We start from the raw sequence: 19,902 nt of genomic DNA, 5'->3' as shown, positions 1-19,902 counted from the left end.
CTAAAACCAAAACATTTCCAACCACTAACCCAACTGGATGCCTGAAGTAGCACGTGACTGTTTACCCACAAATTATATTTACGTGCAAAATGAGTTTGGAGTATTTTCAAGTTCTTTACAAGGTTAAACAACATAGAAATACTGATTCTGCGAGTGTAAATGTAGAATGTTTATATTGACATACAAAATGAGCCTTTTTTAAACTTTGGTTTCAGTATTAATCTCTGTGTTTTCAATGTGGACATTTCTGTGCCAAGAAACACAGGTTTGCAGTTACTGGCTCGAAAGAAAACTACAGGTTCCATGGGGAGAGGGAAGCTTTCATTTTTATCCCCAAACTAAGAAAACCAGTCTGCCTGTTTATGTACTTGTTACATTTTTAAAAGTAAAGTAAGTAAAGGCCCTCCCGTTGATCATCGATTTGCTGGAGCGGGCCCAGTAATGTCTCCATTGGAGACTTTGTTGTTACTGTGTTTGGCATATCCAATACATCACCGGGAGCTTGCCAGGCTCTGCCACGCGGGCGAGAAACTCTCGGTAGCTTGCTGGGCTCTCTGAGAGGGGCGGAGGAATCGAACCTGGGTGGGCCATGTTGGCTATGTGCAGGGCAAACGCCCTACCGCTGTGCTATCGCTCCAGCCCAAGATAAAATGTCAACATCTTCAATTTTTTGTATTAGTTTTAATTCTTGTTACATTTGTGTATTAATCAGCATGCCACATGCTGATATCATTAATCTCATAAACTACTAATACACAAAACTTTACATTTGTAGGGTCTTGGAGATAGTACAACAGTTAGGGCGCAAGCATGGGATTCCACTACCACCTGGTTCCCCAAGTATTGCTAGGTGCAGCCCTCCACTTGTGGCCCTGAAGGCCTTAGCATCACAGGGATCCCCTCCCCCACCACCCTCAGACCAGAGCCAATAGGTGTACAGCGTCAGTTCTTCCATCCTTGCAGTTTGAACTAGAATCCCAGGTTGGGTCCTTTGGCCAACTGAACACTGCTATAGAGAACCCCACCCCTCATCCCCCATCCTAAAATAAACTAAAAATGAAATTTTTAACATTATTATCAGTATTTAAATATCTATGAATAGTAAAAAGCCCAGAATTGCGTATATTCAAGATAAACAAACCAGAAAGTACAAAAATATAAGCCCTGCAGTCTCTCTATGGAACAATTAGTAAACTCAATGTATTTTACTCATAAATATTGATATTCCACTCAGTATTTGGTTAGTTGCTAAGGTTGAAGATAAACACAAAGAAAAATGTGAAGACGGCTGGGCTGGCCAAACAAGGATGATTCAGTAGCAAAACAGACATTAAATCACAGTGGCATGTGAGTCCTTTTTTAAGTTACTGTTACAAAATATTCTGGCTGTTACAAAATAAGAGTCATTTGGCCGTACAAATACCCCCGGAGTTCACAGTTCAGGACTTTCTTGAGCTTTGCTACTTGTGTACTTTCCAAATGGCATCTTTCCAGCCAGCTCTTCCCAAGTGAGTACCCTCATTCTGCAAATAATAAAGTAGCCCCAGAAGTAAAATAGTATATTTAACAGATGCTATTTCCTTTCCTCCTCTCTCTTAGCATAAAGAAGCTGAGTGCTTTGAAGAATCCCAGATAAAAGCTCCCAAATAAAATATGTAGCAGGACCAGAGAGATACTGCAAAAGGTATGGCACTTGCCTTGCTTGCAGCCAGCCGTGGTTCAATCCCAGGCTCTGCATATGATCCTGAGATCACTGCCAGGAATGATCCCCAAACACAGAATCAAGAGTAAACCCTGAACACAGCCAGGTATGGCCCAAAAAACCAACCCATCCCCCAAAATGGAGCAGCCTATTTTATGATGTGGATTATATATATAGTACAAAGTGATGTCTACATTTATGCCCCTAGGTAAAATAAAATTGGAAAGGAGAGCTGGGTTCGAGAGATAATGCTGGGTGTAAGTCTGATCTTACATGCAGCAGACACAGGTTCAGTCCCAAGCTCTGGATCTGGTCCCTCAAGCATTGATCCCTGAGCATTTTCAAATACGGCCCCAAGGTCCTTTAAAGACAAAATATTTTAATAAATACATTCCACAAGTTTTTAAAAATTATTTTTTAAAGAAACAAGCAATGCCAAAATCTGAATTAAACAAACTCCTCAACCATAAATTATCACTTGAATTTTGGGAGGTGAGGTTACACCTAGTGGTGCTCAGGGCTTACTTATGGCTCTGCACTCAGGGAGCACTTCTGGAGGATCAAACGGGCTGGCAGAAGTCAAACCCAGGTTGGATGCATGCAACGCAAGCACCCTACCAGCTGTACTTTCACTCCACTCCAGTCCCTCACCTGAATTTATGCCCATGAAAATAGTTATTAAGCCCTTACATGTCAAGTAAATTCATTGTCATGTACTCGTGTGTGAGTTTCAAGGAAGTTTGGGCATGTGGGACAGGAGCATTTGGTGGCAGAGAGTCGCTTCCCCAGGCCGGTCAATGGCAACAGATGAATGAAGGGATGGGGAAACGGGACCCCAGGCTGCTTGGTAATCAGGGACTGTTTATTTCATTCCCATCCTCATCCTTACAGCTTTGTTCTCCTGCGTCTCTCTTATAGCATAGTTATTTCTTCCCCAGCATAGTTAGATCTCTCCCCATTTACAGTGTAGTAACTTCTCCAACATAGTTAGATCTCTTCCCCCATTATTACTTCCCACTGTCAATATTTCTTCCCTATTCACAGCCTTGTTATTTCTCCCTTGTTATTTCCCCAGCGTACTTCTTTCTTTCCCCTGACAGCATAGCAATTTCGCTTCCTTTCTCCTTCCTTATAGCATAGTGATATAGAAATCATGAAGGGTTAGTGTACACATAGATGCGGTTGAACATTGTCATAACAACAAACAGGTGTAAACACACTCCTTCAGGGGGAGTTCTAGGAGATTAACTCAAGGACAAAATCACATCTGAGGCTTCATCACTCTAGATTACTAGGAGATCTGGTCAAGGGCAGGATTCCATCTAGGGTGTATTGTTTTCTCCTTTCCTCAGCTGGTAATCCATTTAAACTGTAGCACTGTAGCACTGTCCTCCCACTGTTCATCGATCGATTTGCTCAAGCAGGGACCAGTAATGTCTCCATTGTGAGACTTGTTACTGTTTTTGGCATATCGAATACACCACGGGGAGCTTGCCAGGCTCTGCCGTGTGAGCGGGATACTCTTAGTAGCTTGTCAGGCTCTCCGAGAGGGAGACGGAGGAATCGAACCCAGGTCGGCCGCAAGCAAGGCAAATGCCCTACCCACTGTGCTATCACTCCAGTCTGGCACTTAAACAATCACAGTAAGTTTACTTCTTGCTAATATTTCTAATCATTTTGTATGAACACAGTAAGAGATATATTAAGCTTAAAGATTGGCTCTTCCAAATAAAGGGTGTTTGGAGGATCCTCCCAGGAGGGGAGATGCATGTCAAAAGTAGACTATGGACTGAACATGTTTGCCACTCAATGCCTCTTTTGCAGACCACAACACCCAAAACGAAAGAGAGAACACAGGGGATTGCCCTGCCACAGAGGCAGGGGGTGATGGGGGGATGGGGGTGGGGGGGATATTATCCATGGTGGTGGAAAATGGGCACTGGTGGAGGGATGGGTATCTGATCATTGTATAATCGAAACCCAAGCACAAAAAATAGTAAATCTACAACTGTACCTCATGGTGTTTCACTAATAAAAAAAAATTAAAAATTAAAAAAAAAAAAGATTGGCTCTTCCTGGGGACATCTCGCTATATTTATCCCAGACTTCAGTCCTCAGGCCAGGTTAGTCTTTCCTAATCCCAGCAAGGTCCTTATTCAGTTACTTCTTTTTGAGTCATGACAGTTTATTCCATGTCCATGGTCTTAATTTATTATACTTCTTATGGCACTTGGCTTGTCCCTTTCCCATGCCAGGGTAGCTTACAGCTTACCCTGGGTTCATCCTTGTCCCTCGCTGGGACCCTCCTTTAGGAGGTGTTAGGAAGTAAGGGCAACTGAGGCTTAAGTGAAGTAAATATGATCGATGCCCAGGAATATATATTATTTGGAGTCAATTAACTCCCATGTTACAAAAGCATAGCATTAACTGTCTTCCTGTGTCTATACAAAAAGGACATTGCTAAACCATGCAAAGGACATAAAGGAAAGAGAAAAACAATGTAGGATTATTAGTGCCTGATGGAATTGGGTGTGCCTCAGGGGCACTGTTGTGGGAGTAACTTATTAAACCTAAGCTCCCCGAAGGAGGAGCAAGGATAACCCAATGTTATCCAACACTCTCATTCTTTATTCTTTATTATTTTACTTTCTAGTTACAATACTGTAAGTGTGTATTTACTAAAGGGCCATGGTGGTGCTCTTTCTATCTCATTGCCCTTGTCGGTGGTCTGGAGCCTCTTCCCCCACCTGATGGCAATGGGCGGATGAAGGAAGTAACAAAGGCCTGGCTGGTTGGTGTCAGTTGCACTTTTTTCTATTCTCATCTCCATTCTCTTCTGATTCTCCTCCTGCTTCTTCCTCCCCCATGCTATTTCATTCCCCTTCTCCATCCCCCTTCATTCTCCTTCTGCATCCTCCAGCCCACTCTTACAGTCTTAGTTAAATCCCAAAAGCATGAGGGTTGGGGCTTACACATAGGTGTGGTCACAATCAATAGGGGTAAAGCCCTTCCCTCAGGGGAAGCTTCTTCTAGGACAGATTCTCATCCACCAAGACAACTCTCCCAAGCCTGAAATTTCGGGATCCAATTCACATGTAAATTCCTTCAAAGCTCTCCCAGAGAAAGCATTGTTAGATCTTTTGATTTCAGTTTCTCAAGCAAACTTTCACTAGCCAGTGGTTTATCCTAAATCTCCCCGTACAATATTTTATCTGTATATACACAATCACTAATGTAAATTCTGGCTCATCCAGGGAGTTCAGGGACCATTAATTATTGCTTATCACAATATATTTAAGAGCCAAATGTATCACATAGACTATTTCATATTTTATAGATTTCTTAAAAATGAAAGCTTAACAAAATCCTCCAGAGAAAATTCGAGTGCAATCTTTGCATCTTGCAACTGACCTTTTCCTAGGCTGGAAAATTATCAGTTGGGCTACTTGAAATTTCTTTGCGTGTCTGAACAACAGGGGGCGGGGAAAAAAGCTTTCCCAAAGTTTTGTCCAAAAAATCCCACAACATTTCTCAACTATTTAAAAAATCCACATCCCATTTTGATACATATGACATGTCTCTCTCAAGGAGATTCCAGTAATTCCATTCCCACCCAACACCAGCAGAGAAAAGAGCTGCATTCTCAGTGCTCACTAACAACTAGTGCTGTCACTAGTTGTTACTTGTGACTTTTCAGAAGACATTGAACTGACCCTTGCCTGGCCATTGCAAGCCACCCTCAGCCCTGTAACACCCGCGCCTCCTCCGTGCACTTCTCATTTGAGATCCTCTTCCCAATCAATGGCTCAAGCCCAGTGTCTGTTAGGCAGTGGCCTCAACTGGCCTTTCCTAGGGAAAGTAGAAGGTCAAGTCAGGTGACTGCACGTCAAGGTGAGAGACAATCCAGTGCAGAGCTTCCTTCAGAGAGTAAAAAATAAAAATTAAAAATCTTTTTGGATTATTATGGTGCCATAAAAATTTAACAGTATTTATTCCAGGTCCTTGATGAATGTCATGAGAATTTTGGTGAAGACATTAGATCACTATAGGATAAAATATACCTCTGTTTTATTGTGTCTTTTTCTGTTTCTTTCAATAGTGAATTAAAGTTTTAACTGAATTTAAATAAAGACAGAAGGACTTCCCATTAGGTGATAAAAATGTAACTTTTGGGTTAACCCGTTCAACTAGATAGACTCATTTCATAAGCAGATAAAAATCTATAAGATTTAATATAAAACTTCAAGGATTAGACCTATTAAACTTTTAAAACCCAAATAATCTTGACAAGAATGAGAGAATTCTCAGAAGCCTGGAAGCATTGTTCCAACTTGTGGGACATATAAGCAACCTTACACCTGAGTTCTACAGTTGGGATGGTATTTTTCTTTCTTTCTTTTTTTAATATATGTACACTCCTATGTTTATTGAAGTCCAATATTTACAATATGACTATTAGAACAGTTACATTAGAAAGATAAAAAAACGAAATGGCCAACAATTAATGGATAAAGAAATTGTGGTATATATGCACAATGAAATTCTATACAGTGATAAGAAAAGATGGAACCTTGCCTATTCTTTTTTTTTTTAATTTAAAGTTATTTTAGTTTTATTTTATTTTATTTAATTTATTTATTGAATCACTGTGGGAAAGGTTACAAAGCTTTCAGGTTTATGTCTCAGTCATGCAAATATCAAACACATTTCCCTTTACCAATACTTATTTTTTACCATGAAGAACCCCAATAAAACCCCACCCCCCACCCCTCCCCGTCCCTGTGAAGCAGATGAATTCTAGTTAACACTCTATCTGCTTTGATTAGATTCATTGTTTCAATAAAAGATTCACCACTATTATTTAGAGTTTACCCCCCCCCCCCCAAATCAGACATGCTGAAAAAGCATTGTGAAGTGATTTGCTTTCTACGGCTGGGTTCAAGAATTAAATGTTGGTTTTGGATTTCTGCTCTTTTACCTATTGACCCTGGAAGTATTTCTACTGAAAGTCAGATAGTTAAGAAATTGGTTTCTGTGTTCTGGAGTCCTGGCCGTGCTGGAGAGCCGCTCGCGGGGGGCAACTGGTGGCCTCGGTAGGGCGTGAAGGGCGGACCGAAGCGCCCCCCTTCCCATGAGGTTTTAGTCGCCCCCACACTCCCGGCTCATACCTGCTGTCCACAAGGCTCCCATGTGGCCGCCATCTTTCGTTCCAGAGAGGAGAGGGCGAATGGGGCAACACCCTTTCCCCTCCGGCAGACTTGATGGCCTGGATCAATGCAGAGTCTGTTCACTTTTCTGCTCCAAGCTGCTGGGTTCTGCATTAAGTCCTTGTGCTTCTGGGGCCGTGGCCGTGCTGGAGAGCCGCTCGCGGGGGGCAACTGGTGACCTCGGTAGGGCGTGAAGGATGGACCAGAACGCCCCCCTTCCCATGAGGTTTTAGTCGCCCCCACACCCCCGGCTCATACCTGCTGTCCACAAGGCTCCCATGTGGCCGCCATCTTTCTTTCCAGAGGAAGGAGGGCGGAAGGGAGCAACACCCTTTCCCCTCTGGGCAGAAATGATTGCCTGGATTAACGCATAGTCCTTTCACTTTTCTGCTCCAAGCTGCTGGGTTCTGCATTAGGAACCTTGCCTATTCTTGTGATCATTTTGATTCACATTTTGCCCTATATCAAGTGATAACAAACCTTGTGTCATATACTTATTGTCTACCTGGCTGTCTCATTTGGTGAAGTATCTGGTCAGTTTCTCTTCTTATTTGTGAAGGGTATGTGTATATGAATTTTCATATATATCTTATTTTTCTCCATTAACTACTGATCCCAGCAAGCTACCGAGAGTATCCCACCCACACGGCAGAGCGTGGCAAGTTACCCATGACGTATTTAATATGAGAAAAACAGTAACAAGTCTCACAATGGAGACATTACTGGTGCCCGCCTGAGCAAATCGATGAACTATGGGAGGACAGTACAGTGCTACAGTGCTATCTTATTTTTGGGAGTTCCTTATGTGGCTTGAATATCTTGCCCATTGTAAGATAAATGGCGTGTGAGTATTTTCTCCTATTCCATAGCAGGATGGCATTTTTCTGATCCATGCTGCATCTGCATCATCAGCATCCCATCATTATCGTCATGATGAAATATTGCCATTTATTCAACGACTATCTCTGTGCTGGGAATTGGACCTGGATCAGTGCAAAACAAGTGCCCTACCTGCTGTGTTGGATATTAACCCTAAGTTCTTTTGGCTTCATCAGTGAATTGCCCATTTTCCTCCCCTCCCCCCCACCAAGAAAAACTTAGTGTTCTTGCAAACACCCCTAATCCCCCAAGTTTATCTTTATCATTTCCTTTGTGTTAGTCACTAAAGTCCTCAAGTCAGTCTTGGTTACACTGGATAAAATTTACTTCATTTGATCACTTGACATCCCATTATTCATCAATTCGCTCGAGTGGGCACCAGTAAGTCTCCATTTATCCCTGTCGCATGCTAATGTAGCCCAATGGCAAGGAACACGAAGAGCCTCAAATCAATCATTCAGGGTCTTGACGAAGATGTCTGACCATCTCATAGGTGGGCGGCCACGTGATCTTTTCACATCCCGTGGAATCCAGTCGGTAATGGCTCTAGTCCAGCAGTCATCTCCAAATCTCATTACGTGTCCAGCCCATCTGATTTTCGACACCTTGGCAAATGAGACAGCGTCCCTGATTCTTGACCATCGACGAAGGTCGGAACTTCGGATTCTTTCTCTCATTTGAGTGAAGCGTGATACACCAAGCATAGCTCTTTTGATTCCTCTTTGGCAGACCTGAATAGCATTCTCATCATGTTTGCGTAGGGCCCAGGTCTCTGAAGCGTATGTTAATGCAGGAAGAACAGTGGAATTGAAGAGATGTGCCCGGAACCAGAGGTTCTTTGTCCTCTTAGCTATTTCTTCAACGTTCTTGAAGGCATTCCAAGCCACTCTCTTTCTCCTGCGTTACTCAGCTGCCAGGTCATTTGTCATGTTGACTTCTCAACCTAGGTACACATAACTGTTGCATTCGGAGATGTTCATCCCATTGAGAGTGAATGGAACATCAGGAACAAGATCATTTCCCGAAATTGATAAAATTTAATATGAATAAAATTTATATCCAGAAATGGATAAAATTTAATATGAATAAAATTCATATTATCTTACGCATTCTGATAATACAGTTAGGAACTCTGAAGAACTACTAGAGAAGTACTCAAGTTTTTGAAACCTTCACTAATCTAAGGTTATGCAGCTAATTAATGACAGAGCGAGAGACTTTGCTCCTAGGAATATTTAACCCATTACCCACCCCTCCCAGCCAACAGCTAGACCTATGGCTAGTATAACTCATACACTGCTCATAAACCCTGAACTGCATATTTGCACTGAAGAGATCGGTAGACCCCCCACTCATATACTTTAAATGGATTGCTTGTATAGTTTGTGAATTATATCTCAATAAAGCATTACTTTAAAAAAAAAAGAAAGAAAGAAATGAAAAGAAAAAAAAAACTATAGTGCTTTAGATACTTGACTTGCAAGCAGATGATTCCTGTTTGATCCCCAGCACCCCATAAGTTCCCTGAGTATTGCTATGTCCCCTGAGCACAGAACCAGGAGTAAGCCCTGGGAGAAGTGCTGGGTATAGCACAACAGCCCTGCACACACACACACACACACACACACACACACACACACACACACACACATACCAAGAAAAAAGATAATTATATGTTATGCCTTAAGAACTGCATACAGGGACCACAGTGATAGGGGATGTGTCTTGCCTGTGGCTGACACAGGTTTGAGTCTGGCATTCCATATGATCCTCCAAGTCCACCAGAAGTGATCCCTGAGTGCAGAGTCCAAAATCCTGAGCACTGCTGGGTGTGACAACCACCCTCCCTCTCCCTCCGCCCTAAAAAAAGAGAACTGCATACAGGCTAATTAAGCACTTGTTTCCTTCCTTCCTTCCTTTCTTTCTTTCTTTCTTTCTTTCTTTCTTTCTTTCTTTCTTTCTTTCTTTCTTTTTTGCTTTTTGGGTCACACCCGACGATGCACAGGGTTTATTCTTGGTTCTGCACTCAGGAATTACTCCTGGCAGTGCTCAGGGGACCATATGAGATGCTGGGAATCAAACTGGGTAGTCACATGCAAGGCAAATGCCCTACCCACTGTGCTATCACTCCAGCCCCATGAGTTGTTTCTTACACTGCAATTTGTAATACAATGGATAAAGGACGGAAAGCTAACTCAAAGAGCTAAAGTGTATGCTTGGCATGACATGGTCCCCCAAACACACAGGTGAAACCCTCGAGCAAGCACTGCCAGGAGTGGCCTCCCAAAAAAAAAAGAAAACACAAAACAAAATAATGGATGATGCAATAAAGATGTTAAGGTAGTTCAATTTAAAAAAAAATGACAATTTCTGTAAGAAAAAGAAATGAAAGCTAAAAGAGAAAACATGTTTGCATATGTAATGTCCAAAGAGAACTTATCACACTCACTGTTTCATACACCTTAGTTCAACATATGATAAGATCAATAAAAAAGGAATTAAAATTTATTTAAGAAAAAGAAATGAAAACTAAAAGAGAAAACAATTTTGTGTGTGTAATGTCCAAAGAGAGATTATCACACTAACCGTTTCCTTAGTTCGACATAAAGGTATGAGCTCATTTTGCAGCAGAGATTAATACCTTGTAAATTGTTCTAACCTATTTGCTCACGCCTTCATCATTATGTGGGAACACTGTGCAAAACTTAGCAGGTGAACAATATTAATCATGGCAAGGCTACTGTTCACTTAATAAGCTCATTTAGATATCAGACCTTTGGAGCATTCTATGAAGTAACATTCTTTTCAGAAACTGTGATTTATTGACTTCCCAAAAATCTTTCATTTTCAATAAATGTCCCACTCAAACACAGTCACTGCAGGGCCTCAAAATTCACCAGAAGAAAAAAAAATGTTGTTTAATTAAGTTTCTACATCCCAAGTAGAGCAGTGATTGATTCCATGGTTTGACTTAGAAAAATTCCTTCATTGAAAAAATGAAAATATAATTTATTTTGCCAGATTAATGTCTTTAATATTCAGTCACTTTAATAAAATTAAGTTCACCACATTGCCCTGAGTTAAGACTTTTTTTTTTTTTTTTTTTTTTGCTTTTTGAGTCACACCTGGCGATGCACAGGGGTTATACTCCTGGCTCTGCGCTCAGGAATTACCCCTGGCGGTGCTCAGAGGTCCATATGGGATGCTGGGAATCGAACCCGGGTTGGCCTCGTGCAAGGCAAATGCCCTACCCACTGTGCTATTGCTCCAGGCCCCAAGACTTTTTAAAAAAGAACTCTTGTGGTGCTGGAGCGATAGCACAGCAGGTAGGGCGTTTGCCTTGCACTCGACCAACCCGGGTTTGATATCCAGCATCCCATATGGTTTCCTGAGCACCGGCAGGAGTAATTCCTGAGTGCAGAGCCAGGAGTAACCCCTATGCATTGCTGGGTGTGACCCAAAAAGGAAAAAAAAAGAACTCTTGTTAGAGAGAGAGAAAGAAGGAAAGCACATGTCATAGAGATAGCGAAGGGGAGTGGCCGGAGGGAAACTGGGGACATTGGTGGTGGGAAGTGTGCACTGGTGGAGGGACAGGTGTATATGGAACATTATATGACTGAAACCCAATAGTGAACAGCTTTGTAACTGTTAAACATAAATAAATAAATAAATAAATAACCCTCTTGTTTTGGAACTGCAGATTTTTTTGATTTTGCAGGAAGTTGGAGGGTCTTAGCAGTGCTCAGGGGTGCTGAGGGCCGCTTCTGGCAACACACAGCCCAGCCTCGAAAGCCTGGCCATATCTTCACCTACTCCATCCATGGGCACCAGCACACATGTGCAGGGATGCACGAGCAAGGATGGAAGTCAGGCCTCACACGTAAGAGGCATGTGCTCTGAACCTTTGAGCTCTCTGAGCTACTTCCCTACGGGGAAGGGTCTTCCTGGGCAATATTCAGGAGGCCTAGGGCCCACTCCTGGGTGTGTCAGTACAAGGGCTCTCTGGCGTGGAGCTGCCTAGGCCCTGCAGGATGGGATACTGCCAGCCACATGCAGGGCAAGCCTTCAGCCCCTGGTCTCCCTCCAGCTAGCCCTGGGTACAGAGGAAAGTCAAGTAATGCTACCACAAGCCACCAACGGGGCCAGTCACAATTGGCTGCCTGTGCATAGGCTGGAAATGTAGGAGTTGCTGGCCAAGGAACAGACTCACCTCATCTCAGTGAGCTAAGCAAACTTTCCAATATTAGAGATAAGCAAGGGGAGGGGAAACAATTATGGATTGACAGAGTTTTCCTTGAGTAGTATGTATTCACCGTGAATTGTTGGAAATTGAGTGATTCAGCTACCGATAAAATAGGGCTTAACTAGAAATCAAATGCATGTAAAAAAAAAACTCCCTTTTTTAGAGGTCACTGTCACTGTCCTCCCGTTGTTCATCGATTTGCTCGACCGAGCCCAGCAATGTCTCCATTGTGAGACTTTGTTGTCACTGTGTTGGCATATCGAATACGTCACGGGGAGCTTGCCAGACTTTGCCGTGTGGGCGAGATAGTCTTTGAGAGGGGCGGAGGAATTGAACCCGGGTGGGTCAGGTTGGCTGCGTGCACTTACCGCTGTGCTATTGCTCCAGCCTTTTTAGAGGCGTTTATCCAAAATTATGGTTCAAGATTTACTTGTTATCGGTATACAATCATTTCTCTGAGATTGGTTGTAAACTCCTCAGGCAATTTTCAATCTTGAATTTTCTTACCAAACTCTATAGTCTATCATCAATAAACCAAACAGTCCTGTTGCACATAATACTGTGAGGTGTCTTTGAGTGGGGGGCAGGGGATGCCACACCTGGTAGTGTTCAGAGCTACTCTTTCTGTGCTCAAGGGATCACTCTTGTTGCGGCTCAGCAGACCACATGGGGGACCAGGGATCGAACCTGGGTCTAGTCTGCTATACGTGAGACAGACTCTTTATACTAGACCTGCTTTACTATCTCTAGCCCCAAAACTAGATTTTTACGAACCAGAAGAACCTTCATGTTATAGTTTTTGGTGTTGTTTGAAATATGAGAAAACCACTTTTTGTTTGTTTTTGTTTTCAGGCCACACCTGACAATGCTTACGAGTTACTCCTGGTGGGACCACGTGGGATGCTGGGTATCAAATAGGGTTCAGCCACACACAAGGCAAGTGCCTGACCCACTGTACTATCTCTCCAAATGACAAAGAAGGAAAGAAGGAAGGAAGGGAGGGAGGGAGGCAGAAAGAGATGGAGGGTGGGAGGAAGGAAGGAAGGAAGGAAGGAAGGAAGGAAGGAAGGAAGGAAGGAAGGAAGGATAGATGAGAAAGAAGTGAGGGAAGAGAAAGAAGTGAGGGAAGAAAAAGAGATATATTCAGGGAAGAACACAGACTTGTAAAACAAGCCAAAATTTGTTTGTTCTGGTTTCATTTGGGGGCCACACCTGGCAGTGCTCAGGGCCTACTCCTGCCTCAGTGCTCAGGGATCGTCTCTGGTAGGGGTTGGGGAATCATATATGGTTCCCAAGAACCAAGACTGAACCAAGCTCAGTCTCATGAAAAGCCCAATACCTGCTGCACTACCTCTCTAGTCTCTCATCTTAAGATATTTTGATTATTTCTACCACTGGGTAGTGACTTCATATTATAAGACCCTATAATTTATAGTCATATCAAATTTTTTATTTGTTTTCAGGTCACAACTGTGGTGTTTGGGGAACATTTCAGTAAGTGCTCAGGGTTGCTAGGGATTGAACCCAGGTCAGCCAGATGCAAGGCCCTACCTGCTGTATTATCTCTCCAGCCCTCAGTCATTACCATTTTAATTTTTGCTCTCATTAAGGAGTGGAGAGATATAATTAGGTCATGTCAGCTTATGAGAGCTCAGTAAGAATTAGAGGGCTGAACAGCTACATCTCACAGAGAACAAAACATTGCTTAATAATAATACTGAGATTTGAAAGTGGTTCTGGTATTTCTATTAAAACTCTAATGACTGTCTCTAATGAGAAACTGGAAAAATTCGGTTTCCATTCTGGTGTTCTGACTGTAAGTGTGACTCAGCTATTTTTTCCCTTTTGTTCTATTGTGTGTGCTGGGCATAACTTTCTCTTGATTATTTCCTAAATAATATTTCTACAGAATAAACATTTGTTTGACTACCCTCTGATAATCTAGTGAGTTTGCCCTTCGTCAACAGAGCTTTTATTCTGTACTTCCTCAGAAAATATTCTACAGACAATCCTTCATCACTTTGTGACGGTACTGTGATAAACGATAAAGATAGTCTTAGAACATATTACATGAATTTTCCCATGAGAAAATATCAGGCAAACTTTTATTGCAAAACCTTCTAGATTAATGTATACTTTCCTTTAAAAAATTTATTTTGTTTTTTTCATGACTTGGGGGTCACACCCAGTGGTGCTGAGGAGCTATTCCTTTCCTTCCCTCCCTCCCTCCCTTCTTTCCTCCCTCCCTCCCTCCCTTCCTTCCTTCCTTCCTTCCTTCCTTCCTTCCTTCCTCCCTTCCTCCTTTCTTTTGCCTTCCTCCCTCCCTCCCTCCCTCCCTCCCTCCCTCCCTCCCTTTCTTCCTTCCTCCCTTCCTCCTTTCCTTTGCCTTCCTTCCTTCCTCCTTCTCTCCCTTCTTTTCTCCCTTCCTTCCTCCCTCCCTCCCTTCCTTCCTTTCCTTCCTTCCTTCTTTCCTCCCTCCCTCCTTTCCTTCCTTCCATCCTTCCTTCCTTTGTCCTCTCCCCTCTTTCCTCCCTTTTTTCCTCCCTTCTTTCCTCCCTTCTTTCCTCCCTCCCTCCCTCCCTCCCTCCCTCCCTCCCTCCCTCCCTCCCTCCCTCCCTCCCTCCCTCCCTCCCTTCCTTCCTTCCTTCCTTCCTTCCTTCCTTCCTTCCTTCCTTCCTTCCTGGCTCTTTTGGATCACACACCAATCACTCAAGAGTTACTCCTGGCTCTGCACTCAGGAATTACTCCTGGCGGTGCTCGGGGGAAAGTATGGGATGCCGGAGATTGAACCTGGGTTGGCCGTGTGCAAGGCTCAGGAACTATTTCTGGCTCTGTGTTTGGGTGTCACTCCTGGTGGTGTTTGGGGTAACCATGTGGTGCTAGGGATCAAACCCAGGCCTCCCACGGACAAAACAAGTGCTCAGTCCATTAGGCTATCTCTTTGGACTATCAAGTATACTTTTTAAAATGTGAATAACATTAAAGACAAAGAGAGATAAATATTTCAGCATAAAGAAGCGAAAAATAAATAAATATATCCTGAAAATAGATATACCCTTTTTGATCGTGGACTAGTAAAAAGTCAAACCAACCCCCCCTCTCTTCCATGGCCTTCAGTGTGTCTGTTCTTTTACAGACTGCATATAGGTCCCTGCTAGGGATGATAAACCCTCTGCTTACTTGGGGTGACTCCTGGCAGTGTGTGGGGACTGACGATTAAACCCCACCCTTCCTGCGAAGTTTGCAGTTTTGCCCTTTGAGTTTGTCCTGGTCAAGTATAACCTCATTTTACCTTTATTAACTTATCTGGAAAGACCTGTTTCATGGGACCAAGGAAATAGTAGAAGAGTAAGGGCACTTTCCTTGCACACAGCCAAATTCAGTTTGATTCTGGGTGCCATATATGGTCTCCTGAGAACTGCCAGGCATGATCTCTGAGCACAGAGCCAGGAGAAGTCCCTGACCACTGCCACTGTAGCATAACCCCACTCCCCAAAAGACCCATTTTGTATTCTGAAATCTCACATAAACATGAGTCTTGAAGAGACAGCCAATTACTATAATGATATTAATGAAAAACAATTATCATTTATATTTATATGGTTATTTTACAACCGATTTGTCTCTACATCAGACCATGTATCTTTTATAGTGTGTGTCTGTGTTGGGGGAGGTTGGGAATTAGACCCAAGGTCTCACACATGCAAAGCAAGTGCTTTACCACTGAATTTTCTCCCTGGTCTTCCATCATTCTTCTTACCTTCCGTTCATTTTTCCCCTTAAAAATTAGCATCCCAAACCAAATAGCATGATTTATGAAAAACTTAATTGGATAGTTTGCCTAATATTATTATGATTTTTAAGTCATAAATATTTCCATGTGCTCTAGATTATTCTATATATAGTTGTATAAAGATACATATCTTAATTTTCTTTTGCTATCTAAGTCTTCTCACATTTCCCTGCCAGATGTTTTCTCCGTTCAATATTGATTTGAGAAAGTTGCAATACTATTTAAAATGATCACATTGCTTTAAATGCAAAATGTTACTGATTATAAAGTGTGCCATTATTTCACATATACCCAATAAGAAAAACAATACCAATTAAACTATTGCATAATATTATATTTTATCACTTAAAATCATATTTTATCTTGATATCTTCAGTTTTAGACTTATTTAGCCATTTTTTACTATGTGTTATGTATCCTTGAGAAAAGCAACTTACGTGATTCAGTGTTTGAACCCAAGACATAAACATCTTGTTACCATGTCCTCTTCCGGAGTATCAAGAAACACAATGCAGGATTGCTTAGAGATGCTCCTTTGTTTTTTTCCGAGTTAACTTTATGAGCCACTGCCATCAGACTATAAACGCTGATACTGGTATTTTTCTTTCTCAACTAAATTTAGGGTTGCATTATTTTCTCTTGATTTAATTACATGCTGCCTTGTATCGTGAATGGCGCGTTGGTGTTATAGTTCAGTAGGAGAGCACATCTTGCTGCGTGAGCCCCTTGAGTTTGATTCCTGGTACTGTAAAAATAATAAGTAAATAAATAAGAGTAATGGAGAGTTCCTAAATATTTGAGGTTGCTAGCTTAGCGCCATTGTCCCAGTCAGTCACTCACTGTCATAAAGATCATGCAGTTATTCTAAGGGCTGTGGCACGTTTCCCCTCTTGAACTGCATCACTGAGTGAATGATGGCCCTTTGCATATACCTTAGTGCTAAAAAATACTCTGCTGCATTCTTTTGTGACCATCATTTTCCATTCCCACAAAACATTTCAGTATTTCTCTGCAAGAAAAGAAGGAATCGTTCTCTTTTCACTGATGAGGAATATCTGCTTCGACGATGTAATACTTAACTCTTTGCTGAACCCTTACCTTGTTTGTTTGTCTTCCTACTTGAGACTGGGTTCTACTACAATCTTTGTGGGACATTTGGAAGGGTAAGTCATCATGTAGTAACAATCTGCACAGGGTTCAAATGGGGAGGCAGCACAATGAAGAGCTTTATCTATCTGCCAGAGTGATGACTGTAAGGCTGGAACTCAGCAAACTTTTTGGCAAAGGACCAAAGAGCAAATATTTTCGGTTTTGCAAGCAATATGATTTCTATCCCCGTTACTGAACTTCATAGTGCAAACTCAACCCTAAGTAGTATATAAGCGAATGAGCCGTGTTGTGGTCCAATAAGACTTTATTAAAATAGGGAAATATATTCCACACTTAAGAATTTGGGGCTGGAGCGATAGTACAGCGTGTTGGGCGTTTGCCTTGCACACAGCCAACCTGGGTTTGACTCCCAGCATCCCATATGGCCCCCTGAGCACTGCCAGGTGTAATTCCTGAGTGCACAGCCAAGAGTAACCCCTGTGCATCGCTAGGTGTGACCCCCCAAAAAAATAAAAAATTTAAAAAAAGAATAAACAACCTCTGTGCTGAAAGTAGATAAAGGACCAAATGTGATAGCCTCTCAGTATCTATATTGCAAGCCATAATGCCCCAAAGTAGAGAGAGAGTATGGGGAAAATTGTCTGCCAAGGAGGCAAGGGGAGGGCTGGGATGGGAGTGGGGGGTGGGGGGGATACCAGGGATATTGGTGGTGGAAAATCTTCACTGGAAAGATGAATGTATGACTGAAACTCAAACATGAAAGCTTTGTAACTGTATCTCACTATGATTAAATTTAAAAAAAAAATAAACATTCTCCAAATTATTCGTTGGGTAATCTGGAAGATTACCAGTGAGCCTTGTAGCGGAAAAAAAAAAAAAAAAAAAAAAAAAGCTCAGTTGCAGTTTCAGTCTGTGGCCCAAATGACAGTAGCTTTAGGAACATGTGTCTGAGATGACAGAGACGTTTAAGGTAAATAGTGATACTCTGTGGAGCCACTGAAAACCTTAGAGAGCTTGCCAGCAAAAACTGACAAGAAATTGTGCATGAAATCTGAGCCTCTTTGCTCCTTCTTAAATTCAGCTAATTTTTTTTTTCTTTCTTTGCCTGTTTGGGGGCCACACCTGGCGATGCTCAGGGCTTACTCCTGACTCTGCACTCCTCTGGAATCACTCCTGACTGTGCAGCGGGGAGACCACATCCAAGGCAAATGCTAACCTCAAATTACGCTAATTTTCACGTGTGTTCTTTTTCTTTTGGCTCACTTGAATTTATCTACAGGGATGAAACTATAGTCATCCCCACTGGTAACTAAATCGGAAGTGTGTCCTGAGGCTGGGGACCTAGCTGAGAGCATGGGCCTGGCACGTAGAGGGCCCTAGAATCTATCCCCGGCACTGCCTGACCTCCTGAGCCCCGTTGTGTATCGAACCTTGTGGCCCCAACATCACCAGGAAGGCCCAAAAGAAAAAAACGCAGCAAAACAAAGAAAACCCACTTTCTGTTGTCCGCTTTCAGTCTCAACTTCCAACTATTTTTCCTGAACCAGAGCGATAGCATAGCGGGTAGGGCGTTCGCCTTGCACGAGGCCGACTGGGGTTTGATTCCCAGCATCCCATAAGGTCCCCTGAGCACTGTCAGGAGAAATTCCTGAGAGTAGAGCAAAGACTAACCTCTAAGCATCCCTGGGTGCAAACACCCCACCCCCTCCCTGCAAAAAAAAAAAAAAAGCCAACTATTTCTCCTTCCCAAGCAAACTTTTTGAGCCTTAGTTGCCAGTTTTGCAGATCAACAATAATTATCAGTCATTTCACGTTTTTGTTTCTTTTTTTAGTTTGTTTGACTTTTGGGCCATACTCGTTCATGTTTGGGGCTTAATCCTGGCTGGAGCTCAGGGATCACTTCTGTAAGGATTTTGGGGACCATATGGGGTGCGATGGATGGAACCCTGGTGGGCCATGCGTGAGGCAGGCACCTACCCTCTGTTCTCTCTCTCCAGCCCCAGTCACTTCACATGTTTTAAGTACTCACAGGAGGATTACTCCATAACTTAGAGGCCAGCCGGAACTAGAGGAAAGGGCAGTTCAGATAGAGAAGGGAGCACCAAATAAAGGATGTTTGGAGGATCCTCCCAGGAGGGGAGATGCATGTCGAAAGTAGACTATGGACTGAACATGTTTGCCACTCAATGCCTCTTTTGCAGACCACAACACCCAAAAGGAGAGAGAGAACACAGGGGATTGCCCTGCCACAGAGACAGGGGGGATGGGGGGATGGGGGTGGGAGGGATATTATCCATGGTGGTGGAAAATGAGCACTGGTGGAGGGATGGGTATCTGATCATTGTATAATTTAAACCAAAGCACAAAAATTGTAAATCTACAACTGTAAAAAAAAAATAAAATAAAATAAAGGGGGGGGAAACATTTGAATTTGAGCCCTGGATTTAAAAATCTGTTTCGGTGGGAGCTCTTATGAAGAAATCATTTGCATTTATTTCTGAATCAAAACTTTGAATATGTCAGAGGAGGAATGCAAGGTGGAGAGGATACGCTGTAGAATGTACATCTTTCTCATTTATACTTTCAACAAAGCACCTCTTAGGATGAAATTTTATTTTTAAACAGTGCTGATTGGGAGAGACAGCAAAAGCATTTGATTCCTCTTTGAGTGTCCCCTAAACTTTCTCCTTAGGAAGTGTAATCTCCCTAAGTTTTCTCCTTTCTTTAAGAAAATAAATAAACCCAATTATCCATTCTTTCAGAGAAGCCATTTCCTATGCCTCTAATTATTTCCTTTAGTTTCTTTGGGACTATGTCCAAACTTTTTTCTTTTGCAAACCCAGGGTGATGATGTAATTTATTGTTCAAAGCTGGTCAACTTTCAGCGGACAAGAGGTGCGAAAATAATTAACAGTGTTAATTGATTTTATAATTCAGTTAATTGATGGATCTAGGGTCCAATCTAGTT

The 19,902-nt window shown here is 42.4% G+C and overlaps 1 protein-coding gene across 1 annotated transcript in view; it reads right to left on the bottom strand.

Moving 5' to 3' along the window:
* The window catches only part of EPM2A (EPM2A glucan phosphatase, laforin), a 141,794-nt gene extending 125,438 nt beyond the window's left edge, over positions 1-16,356 (bottom strand). The window contains exon 1 of the mRNA XM_056126130.1: positions 16,262-16,356. The gene's annotated coding sequence lies outside the window, so the exon portion shown is untranslated. The remainder of the gene's footprint in view (positions 1-16,261) is intronic.
* Positions 16,357-19,902: the final 3,546 nt, after the last annotated feature.

Source organism: Sorex fumeus, unplaced genomic scaffold (assembly GCF_029834395.1).
Source record: "Sorex fumeus unplaced genomic scaffold, SorFum_2.1 ptg000061l, whole genome shotgun sequence".
In the NCBI taxonomy this organism is placed as follows: Eukaryota; Metazoa; Chordata; class Mammalia; order Eulipotyphla; family Soricidae; genus Sorex; species Sorex fumeus.
The sequence above is the reverse complement of the archived record's forward strand: the minus strand, read 5'-3'. Positions and strand labels throughout refer to the sequence as shown.